The sequence below is a fragment of the Misgurnus anguillicaudatus genome, chromosome 16, assembly GCF_027580225.2.
Source record: "Misgurnus anguillicaudatus chromosome 16, ASM2758022v2, whole genome shotgun sequence".
In the NCBI taxonomy this organism is placed as follows: Eukaryota; Metazoa; Chordata; class Actinopteri; order Cypriniformes; family Cobitidae; genus Misgurnus; species Misgurnus anguillicaudatus.
Genome location: NC_073352.2, coordinates 33,724,531 through 33,743,681, shown reverse-complemented (window position 1 = coordinate 33,743,681; position 19,151 = coordinate 33,724,531). Strand labels below are relative to the sequence as shown.

General features: G+C 38.2%; 1 long non-coding RNA gene across 8 annotated transcripts in view; it reads left to right on the top strand.

Annotated features, from left to right (window-relative positions):
• Positions 1-19,151, top strand: part of LOC129422514 (uncharacterized) — a 112,658-nt gene that overhangs the window by 26,836 nt on the left and 66,671 nt on the right. For 6 of the 8 annotated variants that reach the window (XR_012358039.1, XR_012358038.1, XR_012358041.1 and 3 more), the window contains 3 exons: positions 7,008-7,271; positions 14,701-14,855; positions 14,955-15,048. This is a non-coding gene — a long non-coding RNA (uncharacterized lncRNA). The remainder of the gene's footprint in view (positions 1-7,007; positions 7,272-14,700; positions 14,856-14,954; positions 15,049-19,151) is intronic. The other 2 variants (XR_012358040.1, XR_012358045.1) reach the window with 1 other exon arrangement.

Genomic DNA, 19,151 nt, shown 5'->3' with positions numbered 1-19,151 from the left:
AGTACTTACTAAATGTTTTCATTATCATTGTTTAAATAATGCAGCATTTTTGTTAACACATATTTTTATGTAACTTTAACTTAACAAATAAAGTTAAACAATTTTAACTTGTTTTTATAAGTTATGTCAACTTTTCAAAGTCAAAACTTAAAATAGTAGTTTAAATTGACTGGCAAAACAAAGTTGTTTTAACTTCATGTTTTTTTACAGTGTGGGTAGGTTGTAATTGTTAATTTTAAATATTAGGTTTTCCTCCCCTCTTTTTCCTCTAGACATGACACCTGGTTTTAGGTAGGTTTTATTTTGTATCGCATCAGAGCTGTTTTACTGTAGATTGTGCAGTCAGCTGTGTGCAAGAGTCAGTAAAGGTGGCCTTAATAGTGATATTTATAAGTGCTGTAATATGGAAAACTTTATTTACATAGGCAAAGAATAATAATAAGAGTTCTGTACATGGTATTGACATATGGTGAGCCTTAAACACAATTGTCTTCTCCCTCTTATGCAAACATCGTGCATGCAAAAGAACGCTGGAAACAGGCCAAATATAACACAGACTGTGACGTTACAGTTGTGATGTATGTTCCAAACATTAAAGTAAGTGCAATGTTGTTATAATGCTAAAAGCAAAGTTGTGACTGCTGAGTTAGCGCTATATGCTAGTTAATGCTATATGCTATAGCGTTAAGGCAAAAGTTCTACTGTTGACGTTACAGTTATGTTTTGCAGGTCCATACTGAAAAAAAAAACGTACAACTCTGAAACGTCCATTAACAATCTCTGAATAATTGATTATTCATCAAATTCTGTATCTTCATCTGATACAGACTCAAACATAAGATCTGTTTACACACACACAGAGCTAATGAATAAGCTGCTCTGTGAAACAGCCAATCAGAGCACAGCGCAACATTATTATTCATGACCCTTTTAAATAAGGTAGTAATAGACTATTTCATTTTTGGGCAAATCCTAGGGTTGTAAATGGACATGTAAAACTGAATTTGGATAATTTTTGCACTGATAGTAAAGCCACAAACCTTCTATGTAGATATCAGAGAACCATTGTAACATAGGGCCCTATTTTAATAATCTTAATGGGCGTGTCCGATGCCACTTTTGCTAATTTAATGACGGGAAAATGGTTTGTGCGCGGAGCGCACGGTCGAAAGGGTTGTTCGTATTTTCTTAATGAGTAATGGGTGTGTTTTGGGCGTAACGTGCAATAAACCAATGAGAGTCTTATCTCTAATCCCCTTTAAAAGCCAGTTGCACTGGGGCTATGACTAATCCCTATTTAGATGACAGACTTTGTAAACTGAAAAACTAAGTGGAGGAAGAAGACCCCCAGTTTAAGATTAATGTAAAAAAAAATGTTGTTTTCATTTTTATTGAAATTTAAATTTTGGGTGATTAAAACCTTTAAAAGATGTTTTATTTCAGTCAAAGAAGTACAAATAGCAGGCTTTTAATTGCTGCAAATGTATTGATATCCTACATAATCATTGTAATCTCATAAAATAATTAGCAAATATGCAAGAAAAATACAAAGAGATAAATGATTTACAAATGCGCGGAGAGCCGAAGCGTTTCAGCACTCAGACAGCGCCATGGGATTTTTACAAAGCATTACTTAAAATGTTTCTCATCTCACCATATCCACAGGTACAGTGTCATCATATACAATAAATTCGTAAGGTAGCATTTAAAAACATTTAGGGTGTTTTCACACCTAGTTCGTTTGAGCCCTCTAAACGCTCTCAGAGCAGTTCAGGGTGTATATGTGAACAAACCAAGTGATCTCAGACCCCCCTAAAAGGACCCAAAAGCGAACCGAACTCAGACCACTTCTGGAGGTGGTCTGAGTACGGTTCGCTTTTGGGTTCTTTTTGTGGTTCGGTTTCTTTTTGATATGTGAAATCAATGAGGTCCCTGTCTGTATCGCGTGTGGTTTTGACATTGTATCAAAATAAACTGCTGCACAGAAAGCTGGGGTCTGAGTTCTTATGAAGTTGTGATGTGAACTAGAAAGGGTCTGAGATCACTTCAGTTCTGAAGAGGACCAAAAAAAGAACTGGGTCCTCTTTTGAGTCCACTATATTGTGAACACCAAAAGGACTGAGGTCACATTCGGCTAGTACCTTTTCTGGTTCACTTTAAGTGAACTGGGTTTGGTTCTTTTAAAATGAACTATATGTGAAAACACCCTTAAAGAACAACAACTGCATTTGTTTAAAGCATTTATTTATTTACCAGGCTTCAGGTGAAGCAGCTCTTTACGCCTTCTAACGTCTCATAATTAGTCCTCATTTATGTCCAAGAGACACAATCATAATGTTTTACATTTTAATCCTTTAAAGAGGCCCTTCCACATAAAACCGTTTTTACTTGTATTTTTTGATATGTGTTAGGTCCATGTGTGTTTGTGTTGTGTTGTGAATGTGAAAATTAACTTCCGCCTCCTCTGTCAGCTCTAGCCACTGAAAAGACATAAGCGGAGAAATCAGGTCAGTTTAAAAATCTTATCAGTGTGACGTGGAATTGATCGAGGTCATTAATATTCATGAGCTCTTCAACTTGAGCCCGCGCCCACATATTACGTGTAGTTGAATTAGTTTTCATAACAAGTTACAGCAAGGATGGCTAAACGTCAACTGTACCGTATTCGGGCCATTGTTTTTCGTCGAGAGACATCATTCCTATTAAACGAGGGAATCATAACAGTTGCTACATATTTGGATGTTCAGAAGAACGCTGGATTTGAAGAGAGACTGCGATTAAAAAGCGGATCCGGACAGAATGGCGCAGCTTATGTGAGTAAAGCACTTTAGTACTTTGTGTCACTGTAGCGGCCGGTGTTTTCTCTTCCGAGGGACGCGAATTCATGCTGCACACACTTTGAAAGGGTTTATGATAAAAGACACGCACGCGTGTGTGCGAGTAAAACACTTTAGTACTTTGTGTCACTATGAGTTCTCTTTAGAGGGACGCGATTAACGCGAATTCATGATGCACACGCATCGAATGTGATAAAAGACGTGTGTGTTTGTGCATTCGTTATACGTGTGTCGAATGGGTTTGTGTAAAAGACGTGTGTGTGTGTGTGTGTGTGTGTGTGTGTGTGCATGCGCTGCTACACGCGCATCGAAAGGGTTTACGATAAAAGACACGTGTGTGTGTGTGTGTGTGTGTTTTTGTGTGTGTTTTTGTGCGTGGGTTTACGATAAAAGGCACGCGCGTGTGTGTCAAAAGGGTTTATGATAAAATATGCGTGTGTAAGAAAGACACTGTGTCTTAAGACACTCACTTAACATTAAACTGATTACACATGAGATTAAATTGAAAGTTAGTTTGAACGAAAAACGGTTATCCAATAATAGCAGTGGGTGTTTACTTCCAAGTCGTCAATGCAGCCCGCCCATTCAAACGGATCACTTCTCTAACCAGCCTCAAAACCAGGGTACAAAATAGCCTATTACTTATTGCTTTTGATGTTTTTGGATGTAAAAATCATGCAAACATCATGAGTAGACCTCAGACAACAGTCTAAAACAATAAAAACGCCAGAGGAAGGGCACCTTTAATCTTTCATTTTTAAAAAAAGCGTTTTTTTGCTGCTGCGCATTCATGTGTGTGATAAGCAAACCCGCGTTGTCGTCCCATTTATAGGCGCATATTACTAACGCGCACCTTAAATAAGAAAAAAACATATTGCGCAATTGACTTTAAACTTAGAGCAGGTTTTAGTTGGTCAATGGTGTAGTCTATTTTAGTTGCCTCAAAATAGCAACGCGCCAACGAACAATGTGCCTGAACGCACCTCGTTTTCAGATCAGAATGCCCATGGGCGCAAAGTGGGCACAAATGAATTTGCTATTTAAACAACGTAGCCCTAAACGTGAAAATGATCATTACGCCGGGTTGAAACTAGCAAAAGACACTTGCGTCGCACATTGCCCCGGGTGTATGATAGAGCCCATAATATTTCAATGCCTTTTTTAGCACCTTTAAATTGTAATTTACCAATATATCGATTAATAATCGGTATCGGTAGAAAAAAGCATTTTTCCACTGATTTGTTATTTGAAAACAGCTGATGATCATGGAAAATGATATCCCAGCAATTAAAGGGGGCAAATAGCTACAAAACTCATATATTTTATGACATAATAATTTAAAACCCGAACTATTTGTATCTACCGGTATCAGTCATCACGAATTTAATATCAGTGCATCCCTTATTTTAATTTTGCAGTTAATTCTGGGATACCCTGGAATTTTCCAATCATCCTTACAGATTCTGCACTCTGCATGAGTCAGGTCTCTGCCCATCCACTCAGCAGATATCTGACGGCTGACGCACCCTTTGAGGCAAGCGCGGTGAAAGGTTTTGACTGTGAAGATGAAAGTTTGTGAATTCCAGAGTGCTGCTCTTTCTCATGTTACAAAAACGAGGTCAACCCACTTGTCCTGTCGGCACTGCAGTGGCGAAGCCTGAACCGAGCTCTCACGTTGTCCGAAGGGCATTTTCATCTGGTCTTACATTTGCTGGTCATGTTTGTGTTCACGGGGCAGAAAGCGTCTGAAGATTAATCCTCGGAATCCATTGTTGTTCTACAAGTGGCTTAGCTATCAGCGCTCCTACAGTTACAGACTGACGGATCCGTGTTGGCCTGTTATGGCGGTTTGTGTAAATTTGAAGCTTTTCTCACCTCTCGCGTTTGTGGAGACACGCAGTTGCTTCGTTGAAGCTTCCAGCTTCACCTGAAACCCGATCTCGCACATCTGCGTGCCCAGATTCTTGGCTACTGTAGCAAAAGGCTTGTTTTGTTTCACTGTAATGCAACTTCAATACTCCTTTGCCTGAACCTTCCATAAAAATGTCAAAGAAGAAATATCTGGATTAAGCCCAAGTGAAATAGTGTTTGTTTTCAGCACATTGATGTGAGGTTGGCCAGAAGGAAAACGCATTAGTCGTAGGCAGAGAGAGAACGCACATCGGTAACCGGATACGGAATAAAGGAAGTACCTTCGATATAAAGCCAGCAGATTTATGAGAGGGTTTAAATATGGCAAGTTGATTAGTTTGATTCGTCCGTCTTATGTTGTAAAAGTGAGGTCAGTGATACGTGCAGGTGTCTAAACTAAAGTCACACAGCTGCACAAGTGCTTCGGTCTAAGAGCTGGGCTCAAAATAGCTTAAGCTGGTTCGGTTTAACCTGTATAACATGCTGATCTCTTTATCAGAGATATTTGTCAAAATGCTCCAAAAAACTTCAATCTTAAAACAAAATGTGCTGCAAGTGTTCTTTGCTACACCCTAAGTTTTTATTAAACACATTTTTCTCAGTTTTTCTTGAAATATAGATTATTTAGATCAGAAGATTGATTTCTCAGTTTTTTAAGGCACTAGTGAATGGCTTTCCAGAATACTATATTTTCCATCAAAGCAGGATGATTTTCCAACCTAAACAGCTCTATAGAAATGAACAATCTGGAGAAAACATTTACACTAGGTTTGCAATTTTAGTAGTAATTTTTTAGTGCAGGCTCTTTTGGTTTATAATAATTGTGAACTAGCATGTTTTTATGTTTTCATGTTCAATCTATTTTTTTAACTGTTAAGAATTTGCCAAAATGTATTATTTTTTTGTTCGCAATGTTTGTTGGGAACACATTTACATTAAAGGGATATTTTACCCAGAAATTAAAATTCTTTCATGATTTACTTACCATTAAGTTGTTCTTTGTTTTGGTAAACAGATATAAAAAATATATTTTTAAAAGTTAATAGCCAAATTCCGAGCCCCTAAGGTGACATTGGAGTAAAAAATCTAAAGTTTAGTTTCATGTGCTCACGCGAAACCTTCAAGTGCAGATTTTTTTACGTTTAGTTTCGCGTGCTTACGAGCATGCGAAAGTTTCACGTGAGCACGCAAAACTAAACACGGTATTTAATTTTTTAGGGTCTCTGTACCAAACAGATCTGGGGCACCATTCACTTTCATGGTATTCTTTTTTTTTTTTTGACTATGGAAGTCAGTTGTGTCCTAGATCTGCTTGGTTACAGACATTCTTTAAAATATCTTTAAAAAACAAAACAAAGAATTGTATACCAGTCCTTCCAGAAAAATGCAAAAAAGTTTTCTTGTGATTGTTGCGGGCAAAAATCCTTGATCTTGTGACACGTTTTCTTAAAAAATGCGAGAACTTGCAGCTTTTCAATGATATTCACGTCACATAATTACGTCACTTCATAACATTTCCATGGCAACAGGGGACATGGCTGCGCATGTGTGAAGTAAATGCAAAATTTTTCAACTTTCTGTTAAGATATATGTTGCTGCTACGTTGTTGCTACGAAAATGCGGGGATTATGAAATCATGCAAGGCCTGCATATTTTGCATGGAAAATCTGCAATTTATGCTGCGTATTTGAAAAAATGCGGCCCCTGCATAAATATGCAGACTTTGGCTGATAATGCATTGAATCATGCGATCGCATAATCACGTTTTTCTGGAGGGATTGGTAAACAGATTTAGGACAAATTAAAGGTTGAATAAATGATGACAGAATTTAAATTTTTCATGAACTATCTCTTTAAATTTACATTTATGCATTTGGCAGATGGTTTTATCCAAAGCGTCTTACAGTGCATTACAAGCTATACATTTTTATCAGCATGTGTGTTCCCAGCATTCGAACCCATGACCTTTTGCGCTGCTAATGCAATGCTCTACCACTGAAGTATACAGAACCACATGACAATTTTAGCATTTACAGGACACAAAGCAGGTTCATGGTCTACTAGCAGCTCAATAGCATGCAGCTCAAGTCTATAACTTAACTAGCTGTTCTCTTTATGTTTTCTATATTGGATCCACTCAGTATATACAAATATATCTCTCTCTCTCTCTCTCTCTCTCTCTCTCTCTCTCTCTCTCTCTCTCTCTCTCTCTCTCTCTCTCTCTCTCTGTTACTCTTTCATCCTCTGTCACTCTGACAGGTCTGTTGAGAGCTGTGGGCTTCAGCGCTTTTGACGTGGGTTTGAGGATCTTTTGTAAAAGTGCTACACAATAAAGACTTGCTGTCTCGCCCTCTCAGCTGTCTCACCTCTCCAATCGTTTCGCCGCCTGTCGGTCCCACAACTGACATTTTAATTCTAAACCACCCCCACCTCTTCTTCCAGTCGTCAGCCCTCGAACTCGTCCAGGCCCTGTGCTGACAGCTGATGATATTGAGTGCTTCACAAAGAATTGAGTTGAGAAATGTGTGTGTATGCATGCATTTACACGTGTGTTTTTGTGTAAACAGGTGAAATTTTATGAACCAGCTGAAGAGGAAAGTTTGCTTTAAGGTGACTGTGCTAGTTTGGTGTATATAAATTGAGACAGCTAAAGGAAAAGTTTACCTCCAAAAATGATTGCTCACAAATGGTTCAACATTCAAAAATCATGTTGGTTTAGAAAGACATAATGATGATGAAATGGTAGCAGATTTAAAGGGGACATATCCTGAAAATCTGACTTTTTCCATGTTTTAGTACTATTATTGGGTCCCCAGTGCTTTTATCAACCTAGAAAATGTGAAAAAGAAAAACCCAGTAACTTTGGTAAACCATTCTGCAAGCATGTGGAAAAATAGCTCAATGAAATTTGGCTCTGCCTGTGATGTCAGAAGGGGAGAATTCCACCCCTTAATCTGCACTATCCAACCACAGCACTGCCATTTAGTGCAGAGATCAGCTCATTTGTATTTTAAAGGACACACCCAAAAATGGCACATTTTTGCTTACACCTACAAAGTGGCAATTTAAACTATAATAAATTATCTATATGGTATTCTGAGCTAAAAAAAAAAGTCACATATGTACTCTGAGGACACCAAAGTTTATATGACATGTTAAAAAAGTCTTATGAAATGTATGACAAGTATTATACTTTTAAAGCTGTTTGGAAAGAAATATTACATCATTACTCTCCGCCATCTTTAAGTTTTAAGCATAGACTGTAAAAAAAGATTTTAAACGCGGCAGCAACATGCAATCACAACTGGAGTAGCAGGGCCAATGGAATTTGTTGTCACAAAGTCGTGGTGCCCCGCCCCCTGAGTGATAAACTAAATAATGACTTGCGCGCGTGTAGAATCGGCTGCGCGTGAGCAAACTACTTGTACTCGAGGGTTTGATATTCCCCTCGCAAGTGTTGATTTGCGCGCATAGTCTTGGTTTTTGTGTTCGAGTTTGGGATTTGCGATTTCTGCAGGTTTATATTTTACGTGCAACCTTTGTCACTGTGCGCGCTGGATTCACGCGCTTGCAGACTTCTGTCCACTTTTTTACATCATAGAAATGTCAAGTTAAAGTTCTGTAAAGTTCTGTCACCATTTACTCACTCTTAAAGGAATAGTCTACTCATTTTCAATATTAAAATATGTTATTACCTTAACTAAGAATTGTTGATACATCCCTCTATCATCTGTGTGCGTGCACGTAAGCGCCGGAGCGCGTTGCGACGCTTCGATAGCATTTAGCTTAGCCCCATTCATTCAAGGGTGTTACTGCGCCGAGTCGAAGTACTCACAAAAGTGCTATTACGCCATAAAATGTAGCTCCTCTGTTAAATCCGCTTAGAAAAGCGCTACGTTTTATTTTGTACCACCAAACTTGCTCGTATAACTACTCGTCTTAAATAGGAAAAACGTTGATGTGTTTGGTCACTTCTAACTTTATCTCTAAATGGTACCATTGAATGAATGGAGCCAAGCCAAATGCCATCGAAGCGCCGCAGCGCGCTCCAGCACCCACGTGCACGCACACAGAGGATAGAGGGATGTATCAACAACTCTTAGCCAAGGCAACAACATATTTTAATATTGAAAATGAGTAGACCATTCCTTTAAGGGGGTCGCACACCGGCCGTGCAGCTCAGCGTCACGCCGCATCGAGTCTAGGACAACTCGGAGGTATCATAAACCAGAAGTGCACATTAAATAGCGCGAGCTTCGTCAGATAGCAAAATGCAAAATATGCGTTAGCAGCCAATGTTAATCGTTAATGATTTGGGACAAATATGATGTTATTTAATATTAAACTATGTGAGTGGCACTCTGTGGCAACTTCCTGAGTCGTAGCTGGGCGGTGCGGACAGGCGCCACACGTCGGCGCCGGTGTGAGTATACTCATAGAAAGCAATGTGTTCGAGTTTTTTAGAACGGCGTGGCGCTGAGCTGCGCGTCCTGTGTGCGACCCCCTTTAGGTTATTCCATATAAATTTCTTTGCTCTGTTAAATGCAAAGGAAAATATTTGTAATGAAGCAGAAAACAGGAGCACCATTGACTTCTTTAGTAGGAAAGAAAAATACTATGTAAGTCAATAGTGCTCAAAAACGGGTTGGTTACAAACATTGCTCAAAATATCTTCATTTGTGTTCAGAAAAAAGTAAATGTATACAGGTTTTAAACAACTTGAGTAAATGATGACCACATTTTTATTTTTGGGTCAACTATCTTTTAAAAAAAAGAGTGTTAGCTTAGACGTAAGAGTAGCACACGTATTTAGACATTTTTTATTAGAGGTATAAACTAGTCTTGTGGTAAACGCTTCCAGTAAATCTAACACCAACACACCCTCATTGTACACAAACACTTTTAAATCATTAAAGCAGTCGAGAGAGGGCAAGGAATGTAAACATCTTGTCTTTTATAAAGCCTCTGGATTTGTCACTCTTCCGCCTTTTTACTTCGGTTCAAGAGTAGAATCAACAGGAAAGTTTTTAGGAGCAGTACCCACATATGCTGGTCTTCTGTAGTCTTCTTTGCTTGTATTTCCGACAGTATAAGATAACGTTCATCTTTGATGAATCCGTGAGACACTTGTTCATATTAATTAGTGTGTTTTTAAAAGCTTCACTGTAAAAAACTCTGTAGAAATTGCAGCTGGGTTGCCGGTAACTTACCGTAGATTTAAATGTATGTTTTTTACTGGCAACATTTTGTTCAAAGTTAAATGAACATTAAACATTAAGTCTTTGGCTTTACAGAATAAAACTAAAAAAACAGCATCAAGCACAACATTCTGGGAAACAAAATCTGAAGCAAAAAACAGAAAAAGGTTGATGATGATTTCTGGTTCCCAGAATGCTTTGCATGAGGCTGTTATTGTATAGTTTTATTCTGTAAAGATAAAGACTTGTTAATATTTAAACTTTATTTAACTTTGAACAAACTCTTGCCAGTAAATAACATAAATTTAAATCTACTGTAAATTACCGGCAACCCAGCTGCAATAACATTGTAATTTCTACGGGGGTTTTTTTACAGTGTTGAATGAAATAACTTATGAACTAGGAACGTCTGGAATATTTAGACTCGTTTCGGTGGTCTAAAAATGTAAACAATATATTAACAATAAAAAATTCGTAATTTACTCATCCTCGAGTTGTTACAAACCTGTATTAATTTCTTTGAACAAAAAACACAAAGAAAGATGTTTATTAATCAAACTTTCACATTTTTTAAGCACCTTTATTAGTATTTTTTCCTGCTGTGGAAGTCAATGGTGCTTTTGTTTCCTTACAGATATATCGCATTCAGCAGAACAAAGAACTTTAAACAAGTTTGTAACAATATGATGGAGTAAATGATGAAATTTTTTTCATTTTTGTGTGATCTATCCCTTTAAGACAACGTTTAAGGTGCTTGGCCGAAACTTGACGTCATGATTACGTGACACTTTTTCGAATCCCTAATCCCGAATGTAGGCGATAGTGATATGCTTACCTGTTATATAAAACGTTTTAAGGTGTGTGTGCATGCATGCGTGTGTGAATGTGATGTCCCTCCTTTAAGATCACAATCACCGGCTTTTCAACTGACATGAAGATGTTGTTCTGATGACTGGTTTGCTGAACGTGATTTCATCCGTGTTGTATAAACCATTTAGGTGTGGTTCAGGGTTAGTAAAGACATTAGGCTTGAGTTAGAGGCTTGTACAAACTATAATCCACTTTGGATTTTAGTAGTAGGTTGTGGTTACTTAGGTAGGGACTACTTTTTTAGGAATGCCATTCCAGGACCATCACGTCTTACGGTGAACTGATTGATTTACAATTAACTACTCAGCCATGAATCTGTTTTTCCACACGTTTGACTTCACACACTCACAAGCATTAGCGACTAATGAATTAAAAGACGTCTCAGCACCCGTGTGAGTTTCAGACTGGTGCAGTTCTGCAAAACTGAGCTTCTTTGTAGCACCCTCATTTGTTACTTGGGAAATGGGATGATTCTGATCTCCGGATGAACGCTCAGGATGTGAGGAACCCTGATGCCCGGTGATGGTTCAGATGATAGATGAGGCCCAGGGTTTAAGCTTCACGCCCAGCTCGACAGGCCCGAGGCTGAGGGTTTTTGCGCAAATCTAAGAAACACCACCATGGCTCCGTTTCAACGTGCTGGTCCTTAGCTCCTCTGGTGTCAGCGTATCGTAGAAACGATCTTCAGCTGTTTGTCAAAGCCGAGTAACAGATCCTTCACACCCTTTGATGATGTATTAAAGACGTCGCGTCCTAACACGTCTCATCCGATGATCCATTGCTAACCCGTCTAGTGCTCATTTCTCCTTGGTAACATTTCGGGTAAATGTTGCGATGAAAATTGGGAGTGTCGTTTGACGCTTTGGACTGGGTTAGATTACAAAAAGAAGAAATGGTGTAGATGCTCAAGTTTATTAGTGAACGTTCTCAATATAACGTTATCGGTCTCTGTGGTACTAGTGGCTCGCCATCCGTTCGTCAGAGATGGTTCTCTGTGGACCGTTGCTAAAATCGATTGATGCCGCTCAGGGGGTGATCGTCTAAATGATGCGGCGATGACGGGCGTGTGGACATTTGTTTTATCTCAATGATAATTAAGCCCTTTGGGGTAAATCGGTTATTCTAAGTCCAAGGCAGCTCGTAATTTCTAACAAAATCCAGCAGAGTGGTGAATAAATGATGCAAATTTGGCGTTAATGGCAATAATTATAACCCATTAGAGTCCTGATGCTCTGGGACTCCGGCGAGGAAATAAACTAAATGAGGCTTTCGCCTGAATAACGTCAATGAAATATTTCAGTTTGATGAGTCACAGCCTTTTTGGTGTTAAAATGATCGCCTTTAACGCTCGAGAGTAAAAGTTTGTGTGTGAGGGCGTCGTGTAAAAGGAGGTAAAATGTGTTTGGTCCAACACTGAGGCAATCAAAAGTAAATTTGTTCTGATTATGTCAGGAACATGATATTCCTGCAGCTGTGTTTTGCCGTCCAAAAATCCTCCTCGTTCCACACACCTACCGACATGAACCTCACACGCAATCATGCATGCACACGCACACATACAACTGCACACATAATAGATGAGTATCACAGAGACGTGTTGTGTAGCCAAACGTTTGACGGTGGCAGAAAGTGTGGGGTAGCATTGAAGCTTATTGTCGTCGGCAGTGCTCACTTAGACGTGAGGATAAAGGCTGACTGACATATAGCTTGAATGCATTGTAAGTTGCTTTGAATAAACACGTCTGCCAAACGCACAAATGTTAATGTTTACTGTAACAGACTGTCATTGAAATGGCACATATGATGTAAAAACAGTACCACTAATAAATAACGTGGGAAACGTCTACAGACTGTAACTACTGTAAAAAATATATGAAACATTTTTGTCAAATCAACATAATTAGTTAAAGGGGACATTTCACAAAGTTTTTTTTTAAAGATGTCAAATAAATGTTTTAGCTCAAAATACCATATAGATAATTTATTATAGCAAGTTAAAACACATGGTTCTTTTAAATGCAAATGATGGCAGTGACATGGTTGGATAGTGCAGATTAAGGGGCAATATTATCCCCTTCTGACATCACAAGGGGAGCCAAATTTCAATTACCCAAGTTACTGGGTTGTTCTTTTTCACATTTTCTAGGTTGATAGAAGCACTGGTGACCCATTTAAAGCACTTCAACATGGAAAAAAATCTGATTTGTATTATATGTCCCCTTTTACTATGTTCTTACTAGGAGTCGGCGATATGGGAAATATTATGTCACGGTTGTTTTAAGGAAAAAGTTAAATTTTACGTGTTTTTTTATCACAGCTCTTTTTCATGTTGGTTTTTTAAAGACTATTTCACCATTACTGAGCAGCAATTCAGCCATACTAATGCTCCCATTTAAAAATGCAGTCCTACAACACTGTAAAAATACTTTGCTGCCTTAATTTTTTTTTTGTTCAACTCGTATTTATAAGTCATTTCAACTTACTATTATTTATCTTGACTAGAGATGAGTTGTTATAACTTATAAAATTAAGTTGACTTTTCTCAACTATATTTTATAAGTTGTGACAACTCATCTCTGTTGACATGACTGGTAAATCTGAGTTGATTTACGAAAACTGTTAAGCAGCAAAGTATTTTTTACAGTAAATGTAACAAAATATGCTTGGACAGTACGCGCGTAAAACAGAGCATGCACAATAAAATATTGAAACGGGACATACAAAAATTGCACAAAGGAAATAGACAGCATTTGCACACACACTATCGCCGGACGCGGAAAAAATGTATACCCGGCCCTCACTCGCCTTCATGTAGCGTACTTGCACTTGTCATATATTTGATGGAGGCATGATAGACTTATTTCCGAAAAAGTGGATCATGGAGGCATTTTAATCGTTCACGATCAAATATTGTCATACCGCACACCCCTAGTTCTTACTTCAGTTTAGACAAATTAATACATACCTAACATTTTTTAAAGCGTGCAGAATTTAGTTAGCATTTAGCCGAGCCCCATTCATTCCTTAGGATCCAAACAGGGATGAATTTAGAAGCCACAAAACACTTCCATGTTTTATCTATTTAAAGACATACATTACATGAGTAGTTACACAAGTAACACATTCACAACGCGCTGTACAAAGTTTAAGTTCAACAAAGATAGGCATGTATTAATTCATCTACGTTGAGGTAAGAACATAGTAAAATATTTAAAAAAACTGTGGTGTTTTCCTTTAAGCAAATTCAGCTTGTTTTTATAAGTTATGCCAATCACAAGCCGAAACTTAACATAGTAGGTTGAATTGACTTGCAAAATCAAGTTGTTTTAACTTCATGCTGGATATTTTTCAGTGTAGCCTATCTAGCAGTATAGCAACGGGTCAAAAACAGACGAGCCCAGCAGTTGGGTTAGATCATCCCAGAAAATGTTTACATTTGACCCAACAAATAATGATATTAAATCAACATATATTTTAATTTTACTGTAAGTTAAACAATTTCACTTAGTTTTCTTAAGTTATGTCAACTTATCAAGAGTCAAAACTTAAAATAGTTGAATTGACTTGCAAAACAAGGTTGTTTTAACTTCATGCTGTATTTTTTGTTAAAACAAACCAGCATTTTGGGTTGAAACAACCCAGCATAGGTTGAATTACAACCCAACGGGCTGGGTTACTTTAAGACCCAAAGCTGGGTTAAAAATAACCCAGCATTTTTTTTATTAGTTTATCAGCCTGTACCTTGCAACACTGTAAAACAAATTTTTGGCAAATCAACATATGTAATTTTAACTTAACAAAATATAAACAGTAGGTTGAATTGACTTGTGAAAGCAAGTTGTTTTAACTTCATGCTGCATTTTTTTACAATGCACCCATTCCAGGCATACTGATATAAAACCCATGTGGCCTTAATCCCAAAAGCTGCATAAAGCCAACCAATCAGAGATTCAGCATCAGGTGAACAGTGAATGGCGTGTGGATGGTCCGTGTATGTGTATCACTTTGACTTCAACAGATACCTGACATGTCCCCGAGGGTACTGTCAATTCACAAATCTAACGTTTATTATTTTCAGCTTTTACCGTTGATGTGCATATTACTACTAATCTCTCTTTTCTTTTCCTCGCCTTTACAGAACAGATTAGACGGCGATCAAAGGTTGAATACATTTGTGAATGAATGAATGATTGCGATCAAAGACGGGCAGCAGCTTGCAGCGTGACTTTCAGGTAATCTCATGAGCACTCCTGTCTCCTGGCCCAGTTTTCAGACGTTGTGAGGTATATAACATGACATATTTTAAAAAAAATGCAAATAAGATCTTGTTTGTTTATATAAATAGATAGATCAATATGAGATTTAGTGGAAAGCAAACTTTCTTTACGGCCTTTTCTTCAAGAAAGTAACAGAGTATCATTTTGGTGCATGCCAGCACTTTGTGTGTATATGTGTGGTTTTCTTGTTTATGTAGCTGTGGTGGTTTAATTAGTTAGTAGTTTGTTTGCTGGCAGTGTGCTTTGCCTTATCTGTTCAACATGTAGGGTCAGAGGCAGTCCGCTGTATTTATTTATTATTATTTTAAGACAGATTAGTTTGGTAATGTAGTTACTTTTTATTCCTACTAATGATTTTAACATCTGATCAAAAACATATCTGGTTATCTTCTGGTTCTCCAACACCCTCGTCTTAACTTGGATCTTTGTTTGCACATCATGTTAATATGGTAATTGTGTTATGAGCTGTCGCAGTATGCGTGACTACACGACACAAGTCCACGTTCAGGTTAAAGAGCTTTAATCCCATTTATTTCTCTCTATCTCTCTCTCTCTCCTTTTGTTCTCATGTGCACTGTCCTCGTCCTCTCTTCATTAGGAGCTGTCAGTCATCTCCCTCACGTTGGGGTTTTGATCACAGCTCAGCTGTCAGAAATGAAACACCTTAGCTAAACGCTTCATCTCTGTGCTGCAGCCAAAGAGACAGAGCTCCGATTGCATTAAGCTATTCTCTCCAACACAAACACGTTTACGGGCAAGTTAAGAAGCATCTCGTGTTATGGCAGTGACTGTCAGTGATCTGTTTCATCTTCTATTCTGACAACCACTTTTTTTGCTTTATCACCTGGATACGGTCAGAGAAATTAGCCCTTGCAAAAAAGAAACACGTTTGCCTGTTCTGTTTCGGCACTGTTGAAAGGATTCGGGGGCGCTTATTGGTGGGGCGCTTTCAAGGCAAAAAGTTTAGGAGTGACAACTTTAAACGTGTGAATGGAATAGAGGAGTTACTCTTGAAATGACGTAATGATACAGCGGACGTCATGTAGCAACATGAGGTTTGGCGTCTTACAGTACGGCTAAAAATAGCAACTTAAACTACTTGTATTATGTTTTACACGTAAAGTTACTTGATTTTGTTTAAGACTGTTTTGTTTACAAGACTTTTTTAAGATGTCAAATAAATCTTTGGTGTCCTCAGAGTACATATGTGAAGTTTTAGCTGAAAATACCATATAGATAATTTTATACAGCATGTTAAAATTGCCACTTTTGTAGGTGTGAGCAAAAATGTGGCATTTTTGGTTGTGTTCTTTAACATGCAAATGAGCTGATCTCTGCACTAAATGGCAGTGCCGTGGTTGGATAGTTCAGATTAAGGGGCGGTATTATCCCCTTCTGACATCACAGGGGGAGCCAAATTTCAGTGACCTATTTTTTCCACGTGCTTGCAGAGAATGGTTTACCAAAACTAAGTTACTGAGTTGTTCTTTTTCACATTGTCTAGGTTGATAGGAGCACTGGGGACCCAATTATAGCACTTAAACATGGAAAAAGTCAGATTTTCATGATATGTCCCCTTTAAAGGATTACCTCACTTTCATAAAAAAGCCTGATAATTTACTCACCCTCATGTCATCCAAGATGTTTCTTTCTTTCTTCAGTTGAGAAGAAATTCAGTTTTTTGAGGAAAACATTCCAGGATTTTTCTAAATATAATAGACTTTTATTGGACCTTAACAGTTTACAGTTTCAATGCAGCTTCAAAGGGCTATAAATGATCCCAACTGAGACATAAGGGTCTTATCTAGCGAAACAACTGATCACAAAGACATTAATTAGTCTCATTCCACATACAACAACATCTGAACGCTCCTCTTTCTCTATTGTAAACACCAGAGCGGTAGTTTCGCATACATGATGCATGACCTTTTCGACGTGATTACGTAATAGGTAAGGTCATGCTGGCGCATATCATGGCTAGTGCAAGACGACATGATGTGGTTAAAAAGTACATATTTGTAATCCTTTTGGCGAAAATGATGATTGTTTCACTAGATGAGACCCTTATGCATCGGTTGGGATTGTTTAGAGCCCTTTGAAGCTGCATTGAAACTGTAAACTGTTGAGGTCCACTAAAGTCCACTTTATGGAGAAAAATCCTGGAATGTTTTCCTCAAAAAATTATCGACTGAACAAAGAAAGACATAAACATTTTTGGATGACATGGTAGTAAATTATATATTTTTTAATATATAATTAATAAAATAATTATTTTTTATGAAAGTGGAAAAATAGTTGATCTGTTTTGGCAGAATTTAGTGACTGTATATTTTCAATGGTTTATCTTCTAAATATAAATTTTGTTCATGTTTTGGAGCACACTAGTTTATAGATATCCTAAAGGCTAACACATTCATACTAAAAGCAAAAAAACTTCAATTTTGCAATCATCTACTGCAGCACCGCACCTGTAAGTGTAAAAAACAGCCCATTCACAAGAAATTACGCACCTATTATTCAAGTAATTTACACGACAGAAACTATCACAAATTTCTGAGTTTTTTCACGATCGTATTCATATCACGAATTTCTGCTTATGTGTCATTGTCACGTATTGGTTACTCAACTGTTTTGTCCTATTTTCTTACCATTTTCGCTTCGGTTTAGGGTTAGATTTACATAAAATGACATCCTTACCCAAACCCATCTAACCCTAACGCCAGTCGACAATGTTTTAAAATTTAGAAAATATTTAAAAAATCAGAAAAAATAGTATAAACCAATACCTCAAGTGACATCCTAACGCAAACACCAAATCTAACCCTAAACCGAAGTGCAAATTGTTTGAAAATAGGAGTTGAGTAACCAATAAGTGACAATGACACAAAAACAGAAATTCGTGATACGATCACGAAAACCGTGGAAATTCATGACAGTATCACGAAAAAGAATCAAAAAATGACGCGACTATAGCTACGTAACTTTGTGAGACTGGGTAGTTTAAAAAGTATAGTGCGATTCTTTACACAATGGTTACATGTTAATTCGGTTGTCGTTCCCTGAAATTTTCAGGAGAGATTTAAATTAAATTTAATCTAAACAGAACGAGACTCGGAAGTGAAATGCCAACCATGTTTGCCTGCAACGTGCATGTGGTCAATGTACCAAAGCAAAGTCTGAGGGTAAAATTAGTCTTAACCAATAACGTGTGGTTCCTAATTGGCTCCTGGCATGACATTTTGGTTGTCTGTTTGGAACGGGTTTAAATATATCTGCGTAATTTGCGAGCACAGCTACATGATGCACCGTTAGCTCGCGCGGAGCAGAAGAAGCTAATCAGGCAGCAGGTATGTACAGCGGGAGCTAACGTGATTTAGCCCGGGCGCCGAGTGGATCCTATGGCTCGTAAGTGACTGTGATGGATGATCGGGTCCCCACACACACACACACACACACATACAGACCACCAAGAACCCCGACCGAGGCCCGTCAGAGTGGTGCCGACCCCTGCGTGACATCACCCGGCACCAGAGCGTGTTTCTGTTAGCCTGTAAGTGCTACTGCGTCTCCTCCATCAATAATGCATCGAGTTGAGTTGTTGTTCCTCGGCAGTAAAGCTCACATGAGTGCAGCAATTAAGACGGCACGACCTCCGATCGTCTCGAGCTTCATCCCACAGCCCTGGGCGATGGATAGTATCTGTCCTCTCAAGGGCAGCAGAGGATGGCTTTAAACAGGGGACCAGAGACCATCTGGCTGCGGTAACCTGACTAAACATTGGTGATGAGGAGATGGTTTGTGCTCACTGTTGTCCATTAAAACAGGGATGTTTTCAGAAAGCAGTACAGCTTTATCCCACTGTAGGGTGCGGAGATAGGGAAGCAGGAAACTGTAGAACGGTAACAGACACGGGACACTTTTGACCTGACCCGTTTGCTTTTAGAAAGCATTAGGCGGAGAGAGGTTCATTATTAAAGTTTACGGCTATATTAATTATTAACATATATTTGAATACATTTTATGTTTTATAGATGTATAGAATCTTGGTAAGCATGGAA